The 14,732-nt window shown below is 57.1% G+C and overlaps 1 long non-coding RNA gene across 1 annotated transcript; it reads right to left on the reverse strand.

Moving 5' to 3' along the window:
* Positions 1–9,655: 9,655 nt before the first annotated feature.
* Positions 9,656–14,231, reverse strand: LOC121023870 (uncharacterized). The gene is made up of 2 exons (XR_005787527.1): positions 13,486–14,231; positions 9,656–10,988 (listed from the first exon to the last, which is right to left on the reverse strand). It is a non-coding gene; the product is annotated as an uncharacterized LOC121023870 (long non-coding RNA).
* Between the last annotated feature and the right edge of the window lie 501 nt (positions 14,232–14,732).

The raw sequence follows: 14,732 nt of genomic DNA on the forward strand, positions 1-14,732 counted from the left end.
GTACGTATTGAGGTAACACGATTATAAATAAAACCTTGCTCGTCGCTGGGAGACTGGGTCCCTGCCCTTCCTCCCAAAGGGGTTTCTGGCTGGAGAAACCCAGCTCCAAGGGTCCCCAGGCCCCGAGGATCGAGCCCTTCTCTTCTGCAGCATCATGACGCGGGAGGGTTGCCCGGCCCTGCACAGCCCGGCCCTGAACACCCACCCTCATCCACTGTTTCCTCCACCTCCACCTGCGTCCCTAGTGGGCCTGAGGCCCTGCTCAGACACCCCGTCGGATGGCAGCCTCTCCTGCCTGCGGCCCCCGCTCCCCTGAGCGCGCAGCAGGGAGGCATTCGGGCTGTGACACCGGCTGGGGTGGATGCGGGCCGGCCGGCAGCCTTCTCTCTGGGGCCAGGCCACCCCTCTGTCCATCGCTGATGCCAGTGCCCCCAGCCAGCGTGTCCCAGGGTGACCAAGACCCAGGATTTGCCTAGTCCCATGGAGGTCCGTCCGGGGACCCGAGGAGGTGCCTCCCACGCCCTGAGTCACCGCAGGCCGCCCCAAGGGTCCCTCCCGCCAGGCGGGGTCGCAGCCACGTGCGTAAGAGCGCACACCTCGTGGCTGTGGGCTGTCCGCTCCGTTCACGCGTCCATCCATCCATGCGTCCGCCCAGTAGATCCCGAGCGAAGGGCTAACGGCTGGGGCTCGGCTGTCCGCGCGCCCTTGCAGCTGGGTGAGCCCACAGTGGCGCCCCAACTCCACCCTCCCTTCTCGCCTGAGAAGCCCCCCCCGCCCCCCAGCCCAGGGCTTCCGCAAGACTCAGAGACGCGGTGTCGTGTCCGGGAGTGACGGGCACATCGTAAAGGCCACTAAATGATATTTTCGTTGTTCCTGAGTGGCGGCACGTTTTAAAAAGACTTGCCTTTATAGCAGGTTGGCTGGGTCAGAACACTCATGAGTCACAGGTTCGATCGTGGAGGTCTTGGAGGCTCCGGCGCTGTCTGGGGAACCAGCCCCCGTGCCTCTCAGCTGGCCGCCGAGTCCTGTCAGTGGGTTCATATTAGGACAGCGGGAATGAGGACTCCTGTGTCGTCTGGCCTCGCTGGTGCTGTCTGTGCCCCAGACCATAAATCAAAGACTACAGGAAACAGAAAATGCACATAGGTCGACAAGAGTAGGAGACTCAGTCATCTGTCACCTCTCAGGGAGGCACAGTCTCCCCAGAAGGCTGGCCTGCGGAGTCCACTGCCCGGGTTCAGGTCCCAGCTCTGCTGTCCTGTGATCACAGTGACAGCACAGCCAGGGACGAATCTCACAGTCACTAAATCAACTCGCCCCGCCTCGGGGCTCCCTGTCTCATGAGCTACCACTCTTTCAAGAAATTCTTTAAGCCAGTTTGGATGTTCTGGTATTTGCAGTGAAGGGGATCACATGGGAATTTAGACTGTGATAAAGATGATGTTTCAAATGAGAAAAAAAATGAGCCACAGGGTAGGGTCTGTAGGGAGAGGTCATTGGGCCCTTACCTCCCTCCTTCTGCGGTGAAGCCCAGGCCACGGGAGGTGTGGAGGGGGAAGCTGTGAAGCAAGACTGGGCCGGTGTCTTTGTCATCTGGAACAGGAAGTGGAGGACCATCAGATAAGAGACTTCAACAGCGCAGGAAAGAGTATCCAATGGAAAAAAGACAGTCTCTTCAGCAAGTGGTGCTGGGAAAACTGGACAGCGACACGCAGAAAAATGAAGCTGGACCACTTTCTTACACCAGACACAAAATAAAATGGGTGAAAGACCTAAACGAAGACAGGAAGCCATCAAAATCCTCGAGGAGAAAGCAGGCAAAAACCTCTTTGACCTTGGCCACGGCAACTTCTTACTCAACATGTCTCTGGAGGCAAGGGAAACAAAAGCAAAAATGAACTATTGGGACCTCATCAAGATAAAAACCTTCTGCGCAGCAAAGGAAACAATCAGCAAAACTGAAAGGCATCCGACAGAATGGGAGAAGATATTTGCAAGTGACGTATGAGATAAAGGGTCAGTATCCAAAATCTATAAAGATCGTATCAAACTCAACACCCAAAAAACAAATAATCCAGTGAAGAAATGGGCAAAAGACATGAACAGACGCTTCTCCAAAGAAGACATCCAGATGGCCAACCGACACATGAAAAAATGCTCAACATCACTCATCATCAGGGAAAGACAAATCAAAACCACAATGAGATACCACCTGACACCTGTCAGAATGGCTCACATTGACAACTCAGGCAACAACAGATGTTGGCGAGGATGCGGAGAAAGAGGGTCTCTTTTGCGCTGCTGGTGGGAATGCAAGCTGGTGCAGCCACTCTGGAAAACAGTAGGGAGGCTCCTCCAAAAACTAAAAATAGAACTACCCTACGACCCAGCAATTGCACTACTAGGCATTTATCCGCAATAGATAGGGATAGCAGGGATAGAGGTGTGCTGCTCCGAAGGGACACATGCACCCCCATGTTTATAGCAGCACTATCAACAATAGCCAAAGGATGGAAAGAGCCCAAATGGCCATCTACGGATGAATGGATAAAGAGGATGTGGTGTATATATATATAATGGAATATTACTCAGCAATCAAAAAGAATGAAATCTTGCCATTTGCAACTACGTGGTTGGAACTGGAGGGTATTATGCTAAGTGAAATAAGTCAGTCAGAGAAAGACAAGTATCATGATTTCACTCATGTGGAATTTAAGAAACAAAACAGGTGAGGGACGCCTGGGTGGCTCAGTCGGTTGAGTGTCCTACTCTTGATTTCAGCTCCAGTCATGATCTCGAGGTTCTTGAGTTCGAGCCCCTCATCGGGCTCTGTGCTGACAGCACAGAGCCTGTGTGGGATTCTCCCTCTCTCCCTTTCTCTCTGCCTCTCTCTCTCTCTCTCTCTCTCTCTCTCTCTCTCAAAATGAGTAAACTTAAAAACAGATGAACATGGGGAAGGGAAGAAAAATAAGATAAAAACAGTGAGGCAAACCCTAAGAGATACTTAAATATGGAGAACAAACAGGGTTGATGGAGGGAGGTGGGGTTGGGGGAGGTGACAGGCATTAAGGAGGTGACAGGCATTAAGGAGGTTACTTGCTGTGATGAGCACTGGGTTCTACTCTGAAACTAACACTACGTGTGTTAACTAACTTGAATATTTTTTTAATTTTTTTTAACATTTATTTATTTTTGAGACAGAGAGAGACAGAGCATGAATGGGGGAGGGTCAGAGAGAGAGGGAGACACAGAATCTGAAACAGGCTCCAGGCTCTGAGCTGTCAGCACAGAGCCTGATGCGGGGCTCGAACTCAACGGACCGCGAGATCATGACCTGAGCTGAAGTCGGACACTTAACCGACTTAGCCACCCAGGCGCCCCTAACTAACTTGAATTTAAATGGAATAAAGACAAAACAAAACAAAGACTTCTCATGCCAACTACTTAGAGAACTAGAAATGTCTACTTGTCAAAGAAAATACTCCAATTGCCAACCCCACCCCTCACCCATGATTTCTCTTCCCGTGGATTTACTTGCCCTTGGTCCTGAATAGGTGATCGTCCTGCCGGTGATACAACAGCAGCCTAACGCTCCATCCCAATGCCTACGCCTGTCCCCTCGCACCACATTACCACGTGGGCATTTCTCGTCTCGTGCCATCATGATAAGAGGAGTGAGGATAGGACAAGGGATTTTGAGAGAGGGTCCATGTTCACATCTAATTGTTCTGTTTGTATTGTTATTCGTCTCTGACATTAAACATCAGCGGTGCAGGGAGCCTGGGTGGCCCAGTCGGCTCAGCGTCCCACTTCAGCTCAGGTCATGAACTCGCAGTTCGTGAGTTGGAGCCCCGCATCGGGCTCTATGCTGACAGCTCAGAGCCTGGAACCTGCTTTGGATTCTGTGTCTCCTTCTCTCTCTGCCCCTCCCCCGCTCGCGCTCTGTCTCTCTCTGTCTCTCAAAATTAAATAATAAAAAAAAAATTAACAAAACAAAACATCAGCGGTGCCTGTGTGCAGGAAACAGTATGGCGTGTGTGGGGTCTGGCGTTATTCACGGTTTCAGGCATCCGGCGGCGGGGGGACAGGGGGTCTCCGGAGGGGTCCCTCGCGGGTAAGGGGGCTGCTGTATCAACAGGTGTAGAAGGCGGATGGCCGCTTGTGAAATGGTCACAGACGAAGGAACTGAGAAGTTTAGGGTCAATAGCCTGTTCAATGTCATTCGTTCGTTCCCTTCTCAATAAGCATTGGCTGAGCACCTGCTCCGTGATGGGCGAGGCCAGGATGGGATGCTCCGGCCGGCCGCTGTCCTGGGGCTTCCGGAGAGACAGACATAAATCCAGGAATCATAGGAACAGACTGTGTGATCCCACACGGAGGGGAGGCCCACGGGGCCGGGGAGGTCGCCTCTCTCAGGTGCGAAGGAAACGTGGCGGTGGGGCAGCTGGGAAGGGGTACGGCAGTCTCTTGGAGCCTGTTGCAGGGACTGGAGGTCTCATGGTGGTTTTGGGGACAGTGCCAGCTCTAAGGTTCCCCGGAGCAGGTCCCCGCGTGTCCGGGGGCACTGGTCCTCGAGACCTGCGAGCCTCCCACCCCCTTTAACACCTTGCTTTGTGGCGGAAACCAGTCCGAGCTTTGTTCCCTTTTGTTTCCCATTCCAGTTTTGCGGCTAGAACCTGCCAGGAGTTGGACTTCTGTCCTGAGAGCCAGGGGAAGGCCCAGCAAAGGCCGTGTGATCAGATCTGCATGTTCCCAGCACCGTTCCGGCTGTAGGCTGGCCCGGAGGGATCTCGAGGGGCCACGCGGGAGCCAGGTTTGGAGGCAGCTAGACTGGGCCGGGTGGGGGGTGATGGAGGGGGTTTGGGGTAGTGTGTGGTGCCGGAGGGACGAGCGGGAACGGCTTCCGGGCTGTTTGGGCCTGGCATGCGTCCGGGGCACGAGACAGGGAGGTGCCCTGGAGGCTCGAGGGGGTGTTGAGTGGGCGAGGAGGGGCACCGCGGGGGCCGGAGTGAGGTCTTTGTGAGTGTGGGTGCCCACCGGCCAGGGAGGGGCCGGGGCCCAAGGTGCAGCATAGGAGTGGAACCCTGCACCTGCACCCCCCCCCCAGTTCCCCCGAGAATCTTCTGGAAATGTGTTCCAACTGCAGATACCAGGCCCCACCCCCAGAGAGTCTGATTCAGCCCTGGGTGGAGCCCGGGAATTGCCTCACTACCGCCTGGGGCAGAATGACTATTTAATCACAACTGTGAAGCAGCGAGTCTAGTCGCCCTCGGCTCGGCCCGGCCTCCCCCAAAGCCTGGCCGCCCCAGACAGGCCAGGAATGGGGCCACAGAGGGTGGTCCCCGCTCTGCCAGCCTCTCCCACCCCTGCAAGCCCAGAGCTGCAGGGGGCGGGAGGGGGCGTGTCCCGTGGAGGCAGGTGGTCACCTCCAGGGGCACTGGTGGCTGAGCCCGGGGGGAGGGGTGGGGGGGTGTTAAAGCCCACGGCCCCCAGGCCAGGAACACACAGTGCATTTGGTGTTTGTTCTGTTTCAGGTTAATCTGAGAGGCTCTGTCACCCAAGTTGTAAAACAAACGGGGTGAGATTCACCCTCCTTCCTCCCTGTCCCGGCTCCGGGACACGGCTGAGCACTCACAGCCTCCTCACGAGGGTGGGCTCCAAGCCCTTCTGACTCCCCAGCCAGTGCTGGTACCCGCGGGGGGGGTAAGGGGGGACCCCACTGAGGGACGGGTGGGCACTGACCCCCAACCCTGCATTTCCTGTGACAAGTCACAAGTGGAACTCAAACTGGAAGCCGAGCCTTCTGACTCCAAGGCCCACGCCAGTTCCGGGACACCTGTGTTTCCGAGAAGGGACCTTTTGAGTTGGGTTTCGTGGGATAAGTAGGAGTTCTCCAGACAGTGAGCGCTTCAGGCACAGGAAACAGTGAGTACAAAGGCCAGGAGGCATGAACTTGGCGGCCTTGTTTGGGAGGCAGCAAGCAGATAGCCTGGTGGGGCTGGGGCTGATTCCTGGTGGGTTGTCTGCCTCCTGAAGGTCTATCTTCTGGACAAAAAGGAGCCAGTAACATATCGGAAGCAGGACATGATTGAATGTGAGGTTCACTTTACTGGAGACCCAGTGAACACAGTTGTTCGTCAGAAAATGAGAAAACCAAACACCGGCCAGCTTGCTGAGGGCTGTCCTTCAGCTTTGGGGCTGAGTCTCAAGGGAAAGGACGGAGTTAACAGGTGCTATACGGCTTCAGAAGGCCGCAGTGCCGTGGCTCAGGCTGTGTAGCCGCTTTGGATGTTTCCAAGGTGCTCTGAGGGCTCGCCTCTGGTCTGAGCTCCAAGGGAACTTGGACTGTGGTCGAGAGAGACTGTTTTCCCCTTTGGACAGGTAAGACAAACAGGTGCAGAGAGAGGCTGGTGATTAGCCCTGGGGGTGGGGGGGGCGGGGGGGGCGGGAAGCTCGCAGTAGGAAGTGGAAGGGTGAGGTCTTGGGTTACTCCGCCAGACCAAAAACCGGCCTGCCCTGCAGAACTTTCTAGTTCCCGGACCGGCACGGCAGGCCCCGGAAGTGGCCCAGTCCAGGGCGGGGGCGAAGCCTGTCCCGGCCCGCATCCTGTCCGGGGACTCCCAGGGAAGGTGTCCCCACAGGCCGTCACCAGGAGTGTCTCTGCCCAGCGCGGGAGCCCCCCCAAAAGCTAAAATAGGCTCGCATGTGCTCCAAAAATACTCTGCTGAAAGGCCCGGCCAGCCAGCACTGGAAATAAGCCCGTCTGCTGGCTTCCCGCCCAGAGAAGCCCGGGTGGAGGCAGAGAGCCGCATTTCCGGTCCCCACACCCTTTTATTTTGGGAAAATCAAAGCCTCCCCACCGGCCGGGGCGGCTTCGGTCCAGGCAGCTCTTGCTGGAGGACGTTTGGGCCCAGAAGGAAGAGGGTGGCCCTTCCTCCCACCCACACATTCATTCACTGGCTCTGTGACCGGCTCTTCTGTTCAGTGACCCTGCAGGCGCCAGGCCCTGCTCTGGGCATCGGGCTCCGGGCTCCAGGCTCCGGGGGGGGGGGGGGTCTGCTGTGCTCACAGGCTGTGAGATGGCGGGGCCCAGCGTCCCCGCGCGGTACGACGGGGACAGACTGGAGGCAGGTTCACTGTGCTGGGACGATGCAAAGGGACGATGCAGACGAGGTCGGCACAGGGCACGCAGGAGCCCTGGCCCCACGTGCCGCCCTAACTGGGCCTTGGCCACTGGCTTCTGCAGGGTCACCTGCGGGCTTAGCCTAACAGACCGGTGGGTTCCCCTCCACCGCCTCTGACCTACGCCCCTTTAACATCACCACGTCCGCTCCAAACCTCTCTGGCTCTTCTTCAACCCCACTGCGGGCTCCCGCCCCCTCCCCGCCAGTGGCCTGGGCTCCTGATTCCGAAGTGAATGGAGACCGGCCGACAGGACCCTCCTCACCGGGCCGCCCCAGCGCTGCGGACACCTCTCTTCGACCTCACCCCGCACTCCTGGCTCAGAGGCTTTCCATCTCTGTCCCGGAACAAGCACCTGGGACCCCTGTCTCCACCTCTTCTGCTCCAGGCCCCTCCACACCGGGCCTGAGGCTTCCTCCTGAGGGCCAGACCTGACCCTATTGTTTTCCACTTCCCAAATCACAGTGACCCCGGGGTCAGCTTGGCAGTTTTTGCCTCAGTGACATGCCGCCTGTTCCTTTATTTACTTAGCTTTTCCTTTATTTTTTTAAAATTTTTAAATGTTTATTTATCTTTTGAGAGAGACAGAGTATGAGTGGGGGGAGGGGCAGAGAGAGAGGGAGACACAGAATCCGAAGCAGGCTCCGGGCTCCGAGCCATCAGCACAGAGCCAGATGCGGGGCTCGAACTCACAGACCGAGAGATCGTGACCTGAGCTGAAGTCAGATGCTTAACCGGCTGAGCCACCCAGGTGCCTCTACTTAGCTTTTTCTTTAAAGTGACTCTTTGAGGGGCGCCTGGGTGGCTCAGTCGGTTAAGCGTCCGACTTCGGCTCAGGTCACGATCTCGCGGTCCGTGAGTTCGAGCCCCGTGTCGGGCTCTGGGCTGACTGCTCGGAGCCTGGAGCCTGTTTCGGATTCTGTGTCTCCCTCTCTCTCTACCCCTCCCCCGTTCATGCTCTGTCTCTCTCTGTCTCACAAATAAATAAATGTTAAAAAAAAATAAAAATAAAGTGACTCTGAGCCTGGCTGGCTCAGTCGGTTAAGCATCTGACTTCAGCTCAGGTCATGATCTCACGGTCTGTGAGTTTGAGCCCCTTTCAGGCTCTGTGCTGACGGCTCAGAGCCTGGAGCCTGCTTCAGATTCTATGTCTCCCTCTCTCTCTTTGACACTCCCCAGCTTGCTTGTGCTCTGTCTCCCTCTCTCTTTCTGGAAAATAAATAAACATTAAAAAAAAATTGAAGTGACTCTCTTTCCTCAATTTGTTTTTTAATTTAATTTTTTTAACATTTATTTATTATTGAAAGACAGAGAGAGTCAGAGCACGAGCAGGAGAGGGACAGACAGAGAGGGAGAGACAGAATCAGAGGCAGGCTCCAGGCTCTGAGCTGTCAGCACAGAGCCCGACGCGGGGCTCGAACCCACAAACCACGAGGTCATGACCTGAGCCGAAGTCGGACACTTAACCGACTGAGCCCCCCAGGCGCCCCTAATTTTTTTTTTTTTAGGTTATCTCTACACCTAATGTGGGCTCGAGCTCACAACCCTGACTGAGATCAAGAGTTGTGTGCTCTACCGACCGAGCCAGGCACCCCTTTCCCCAACTTAATTTTAAATTAAAGAGAGCTTGATGTCACTGTCGAGGAAGGAAAGCAGTGTGTGTCCTCATCACGCGTTCACACCGTCTTCACGTGAGATCCCTGATTTGTAGCTGAGCGTGTGGCTGCCCAGAGTCCAAGCCGTGTGTCCCAGCTCACCTCGCAGTGAGGTGTGGACCTTCACCAAAGTTCTGCGTGTGGGCAGGAGTGGCCGGTGGAAGGTCCCTCCTCTTTTTTTTTTTTTTTTAAGATTTATTTATTCCTTTTGAGAGAGAGAGAAACAGAGCAAGCAGGGGAGGGGCAGAGAGAGAAGGAAAGCGAGAGTCCCAAGCAGGCGCCACGCTGTCAGCACAGAGCCCAACTTGGGGCTCGAACTCACGAACTGTGAGATCACGACCTGAGCCGAAGTCGAGTCGGACGCTTAACCAACTGAGCCACCCAGGTGTCCCACAAGTTCCCTCCTGAGGGAGGAGGATGTGTGCTTCAGCATCTCCTTTTTCCTTCTGGAATGCAAGCACGAAAGCTGGAACACTGGCAGCCGTGTTGGACCATGGGGGAAAAGCAAGAAGGCAGAAGGAACCGGGGCTCCTGACGGCCGCGGAGCCTCTCCACCAGCCCTGGGAGTTTTATCTCAGGGCTGCATTCGCTTGAGAGACATAAACTTCTCTCACCGAAGCCGGTGTGATTCAGGGATTAAAGAAGCTTTCCGCGAACCTACTACCAATGACGACACAGTCTCACTTGGAGTATCAGACACGATACAAATGAGTGCAATGAAAATGTAACATTCCGAAATCAAAATCGTTGACAGCATCGGCTGCCCTTCGAGGCTCTGGCCTCGAGGGCGTCTTTGTTCAAAAAGGCGTTAGTCATCGTTAGCCCGAGACTGTCTCCGTTTATTCAGGGCTGACCAATAATTGAAACGGGACCGACTTTCCCACCATGTGACTCAGTGCTAGCTAGTGCCAGGTCCCTTACCTCACCGCTACCTAACATCAGCTGGCAGGACGCGGTGAGGGCTGGCCTCCCACGGCGCCCCATCGACGCCCCCCCCCCCCCCCCCCCCCCCCCCGCCCCGGAGCCTGGAACCGCCTGGCCATTCACTGTGGAAGCATTTCTCCAGCGCTGGCTCTTTGCGGTTCCCGCTACCGGCTCCAGAAGCAGACCGTCAGGACTGCCTCCTGCTGCCTGGGACACCCGGGCGATGTTGCTTGCTTCTCCCTGCCTCAGTCCTGCTGCTCTGTGAAATGGGCAGGAAGGGTTAGCTCACTCGGCACACACCAAGGGCGGAGAAGAGAGCGCGGCCCCCACGTAGCCCCTAGGACGTGTCAGCTGTTATTTTTTCGCGTCCGGCGAGGGGGCTGAGGCAGTGAGCCAGACGGGCAGGGAGTCTGCTCTGCTGGGGGAGACCCGGTGACGCTCCAGAGCCTCTGCCCGTCAGCATGGCTCACCTGCGCAGGGAACTCTCTTCACCTTTGACTCCCGAGGTCCTGGCGGGAGCCCGACACTCAGCAGGAGCTCAGGAAACGGCACCGACACAGGGATGGGCCCCATGAGACACACATGTGCCAAGAGAGCCGGGCTGAGGGTCAGGTGGCCCAGACCCCCAGCAGCAGGTGCACGTCCGGATTCCGAGCCAGGTCCCCGACGTGAGCCCGGCCGTTCCTCCCGTGCCCGCGGGAAAGGGCCTCCAGTGGCTTTCTTCCCGGCCCAGGAAACGCCACCGACTCGCCTTGAAGGGCGAGGGCGGATGGAGAAAATGTTTGCACTGTGGGGCCCGGGCCTGGAGGTCCACAGACTGGCTTTGGGTTCAGACTCTCCTGTCCGTGTGCCGTGCGGCCCTGGGCAGGTTTGCCTCCTCTTCCTCCCCCGAGAAACGGGCTGACGACCCCGTGATCTGTTGGTGCAAACTCACCACCCCAGACTCGGTGGCTTGAAACTCCGATCGTGCCCGTGTCCCGGGATTCCCTCGGGACGGGACTCAGGAAGGGCTCCCAGGGAGGGCTTCTTGCCCCCGACACGGCGGCCCCACACGAACGGCCGACAGGGGTGGCTCGGGCTCAAGACGAGTGCGGGTCACCAGCCTGCCCCGAGTCGAGGAGAGGGAAACGAGAATCCGCTCTGGGATGGGGCGGTGGGAAGGTTCCAGAAGAGCGTGTGGGAAAGTACCGTCGTGCTGGCCTCCGAGGGCTTGTGGGTGGAAAACACCTGAAACGTGGCGAGGGCCTGATAAGTGATCTCTGACGCAATCGTTGCCCCGTTATCATCAGCCTGTTCTTGAAACCTGCCCCTCTCCTCCCACCCCTCCCTGGTCAGGCTGCATCCTGCTCGCAGCCCACAGGAACCGGCTCTCAGGAGACAAAGACCTGTTGGTTCTCTTGGGGTGGCCGTCCACGGGGCGGAGGGCCTTTGTGCAGGCCGGGCAGGCAGCGGGGACACCACACGGGAGCCGGGCGTTCCCCCCAGGCCGGTGAGCTGACCCGATGCTCGGTCTCTGCCTGCAGTGTGGCCGGCTGTCCACAGGCACGCCCCTTTCAGAGCCTCGCTCTCCCCTCCCCTCCCCCAGAGCAGCGCTGAATTAGGAATTCGCATGGAAGGGAACCTTCCACTGGGCAGCGTTCCTGACATCCACCTGGCCGGCCCTCTTGGCCCCTCATCGTGGAGAACATGAAAGGCCAGGGAGACAGGGAACCCTAGCCTGGGGTCCCTGCCTTCCACGAGCCCCCTACTGGGATGAGTGGCGTTCCACAAAAATTCATGTCCCCCCCGTGACCTCCAAATGGGACCGAATCTGGAAACGGGGGTCTTTGCGGTGTCACCAAGTTAAGATGAGGTCACGCCAGATTAGGGTGGACCCTACACCCAGTGACCGGTGTCCTTATAAGAAGCTGAAATTTGGGGTGCCTGGGGGGCTCAGTCGGTTGAGCGTCCGACCTCGGCTCAGGTCATGATCTCGTAGTTGGTGCGTTCGAGCCCCGTGTCGGGTTCTGTGCTGACAGCTGGGAGCCTGGAGGCTGCTTCGGATTCTGTGTCTCCCTCTCTCTCTCTCTCTCTGCCCCTCCCCTGCTTGTGCTCTGTGTCTCTCTCACAAAAATAAATGAATGTTGAAGAAGAAGAAGAAGAAGAAGAAGAAGAAGAAGAAGAAGAAATTTGAACAGAAAGACCCACGGGGGAGAACATTGCAGGACGACAGAGGCAGGGGTTGGTTGGGTCGAGGCAGCTACAAGCACAGAATTTTCGACACCGGCCAGAAGCTGGGAGAGAAGCACAGAGCGGATCGTCGCCAAGAGCCTCCAGAAGGAGCCAGCCCTGCTGATACGCTGATTCGAGGACCTCTGGCCCCCACACTGGGAGACGACACGCTTCGGTCGCTCTAAGCCACCCAGTCGGGGGCATTTGCTTCGGCAACCGGAGGACCCTCGTACAACACAGCCGTGGCTCCGGCGACCTCCCCGGTCCCTCCGTCCTCCGCACCCCCTGCTTGAGACCACCCCCTCAGCTGCTCTCTCTGACTTACCAGCCGTGGCAGGAAGAAAGAAAAAAAAAAACAACTTTCACTCTTTAAAAAGCCCAACGAAGACCTGACGCCCACCAAGTGTGACCGTCGACAGACGTCACAACTGCATTTGCTGCGCAGCCAAGAAGCGTCGCCTCGTGGGGTACCCGTCTACACTTGCTAGGAGAGCGAGATCACCTCCGGGAAAGCCCCTGGGTCTTGGCACATCAGTCCCCGTCTTTAGCGACACACGCCCGGGAGGAAATTCGTGGTTTTTCTCACGGACAAAGAGGGGCCCTCTGCCGGACGGATTCCACAATGGGCTCACTGTCAAGGGGCAGTGAGCGCTGGGTCCCGGGTTTACCCCAACCCTCTCAGGGAGCAAGAATCAGGGAATAGACTCTTTCCTTGGGTGGAAGGGGGAGGACCCGGGCTGTTTGGATAGAGCGCACCTTGGTTCTACGACTTTTATTTATGTATTTATTTTTGAGAGACAGAGGGGGAGGGGCAGAGAGGGGAAGGCGAGAGTCCCAAGCAGACTCCACGCTGTGAGCACAGAGCCCGACGCGGGGCTCGATCCCGCGAGCCGTGAGATCGTGACCCGAGACAAAGTCGGAGGCCTAACCCACCGAGCCACCCGGGTGTCCCTCGGCCAGACACTCCTTCACAGTCCCGTCCCCCAGAATGCGCAGTCTCCCCACGTCCCCCTGCCGGCTCTAGCTTGTGGGTCAGGATCAGTGGTTCTGAATCTAACGCCCCCGGTTTCTATTCTGGGAAAAGGCACATGACCTAGAACTCAGCACCTGAACCGTCTTCACTCCCGCTGCTCAGCAACATAGTGTCGCACAGTCACACGGTCGTGCGGCTGTCAGCACATCCGTCCCCAGAAGGTTGTCTTCCCGAAGCGAGACTCTGTCCCATGAGACCCCCAGCCCCTGGTGCCCACCATCCTCCTCTCTGTCTCTGTGACTCCGACCGCTCGCGGGACCCCCGTGCGTGGACCCTGCAGGATCCGTCCGCCGTGTCTAGCCTGTTTCTCAGCACAGGTCCTCCAGATGCACCCAGGCCACAGCAGGCGTCAGGATCCCAATGTCCCCTTTTATGACAGGCATCCTGCACCGCCCCTCTTCCCCTCCTAATACGCAGTTCTAGAATGATCTAGCACGCTGCCCCTCCCCCCACTCAATGTCGAGTAGAACCCGTACCCACCTCGTCAGGCAACCCCCACCCTGCATTTCCGACCATCCCCCAGCTGAGGCTTCGAGTCCGTGTCTGGCTGATTTCTCAGCAGCTCCTGCCTTCGCCCCGCTCCGAAATACTGGCCTTTCCAGCGTCTCCCGGGCCTCCCGCTTTCCAGACACCAAAAAGATTGCATTTGCCTTTTTCCTGTGTCTGGCTCTGCCCCGGCTCCCAGCACTGCCCTTTAGAGCCGGGCAGGGCAGTGCCCACTCCTCAGCCTGGCATCCGAGGCTCTGACGGCACCTTCAGCTCCGCCCCATTTCCTGACACAACCCTCTGCTCTGGCCAAGCCCCTCTCTGTCCCTGGATGGTGCCAGGACTCTGCTGCCTCTGAGCCTTTGTCTCCGACCCCCACCATGCCTATGCCTATGCTCCCAACCCTGCTTCCCACCACCGCCCCCCGCCCCCCGCGGGTCGACCGAGCGGTCTGGAGTTAGAGGAACCCAACTGCAAACCTTAATTACAGACCCTTATGTGGTTGATTTAGCGAGCTGTGGGGTGTTGGGCAAGTTCCCGAACCTCGCTGAGCTTTAATTCCTTCACGTGGAAAATGTCATTCTTTTCATACATGTTTATTGAGCTCCTACTAGGTCGACAACAGTCTGGGGATTCAGCAGTGGGGGAAGTGTATTTTTTACTGCCTGTCCTTATCCACCTTTTGAATGCTATGTCAATGCAACTGCTACGTATTTACCATTTTCATTAAAATAGTCATTTCCGATGAAAAGGGACCTAGGAGAGGAAAGACATCTAACTCCAAAGGCTGGGAAGGCATCGCACATAAAGTGCCAGCAAGGTGCCCGGAAGGAGGAAGCGCTCGTTAAATTGCGGCTGTCTCCTAAGTGTTGCCCCTCAAGTCCTCCAGGCTGCCTCCTGCAGCTTGACCTGACCCCCGCCTCCTCTGAGGTCTGTGGCATCTTTGTGCTCTAGCATCCATCCGCCCATCCACTCATTCACGTGTCCATCCATCCATCCGTCCATCCATCCATCCATCCATCCACCCATCCACCCATCCACCCATCCACCCATCCACTCATTCACACATCCATCCATCCATCCATCCATCCACCCATCCATCCATCTGTCCATACATCCATACATCCATACATCTGTCCATCCATCTGCCCATCCACTCATTCACGTGTCCATCCATCCATCCGTCCATCCGTCCATCCGTCCATCCATCCACCCATCCACCCATCCACCCATCCACACAT

This window comes from Herpailurus yagouaroundi, unplaced genomic scaffold (assembly GCF_014898765.1).
Source record: "Herpailurus yagouaroundi ecotype Mexico unplaced genomic scaffold, PumYag 569, whole genome shotgun sequence".
Classification (NCBI taxonomy): domain Eukaryota; kingdom Metazoa; phylum Chordata; class Mammalia; order Carnivora; family Felidae; genus Herpailurus; species Herpailurus yagouaroundi.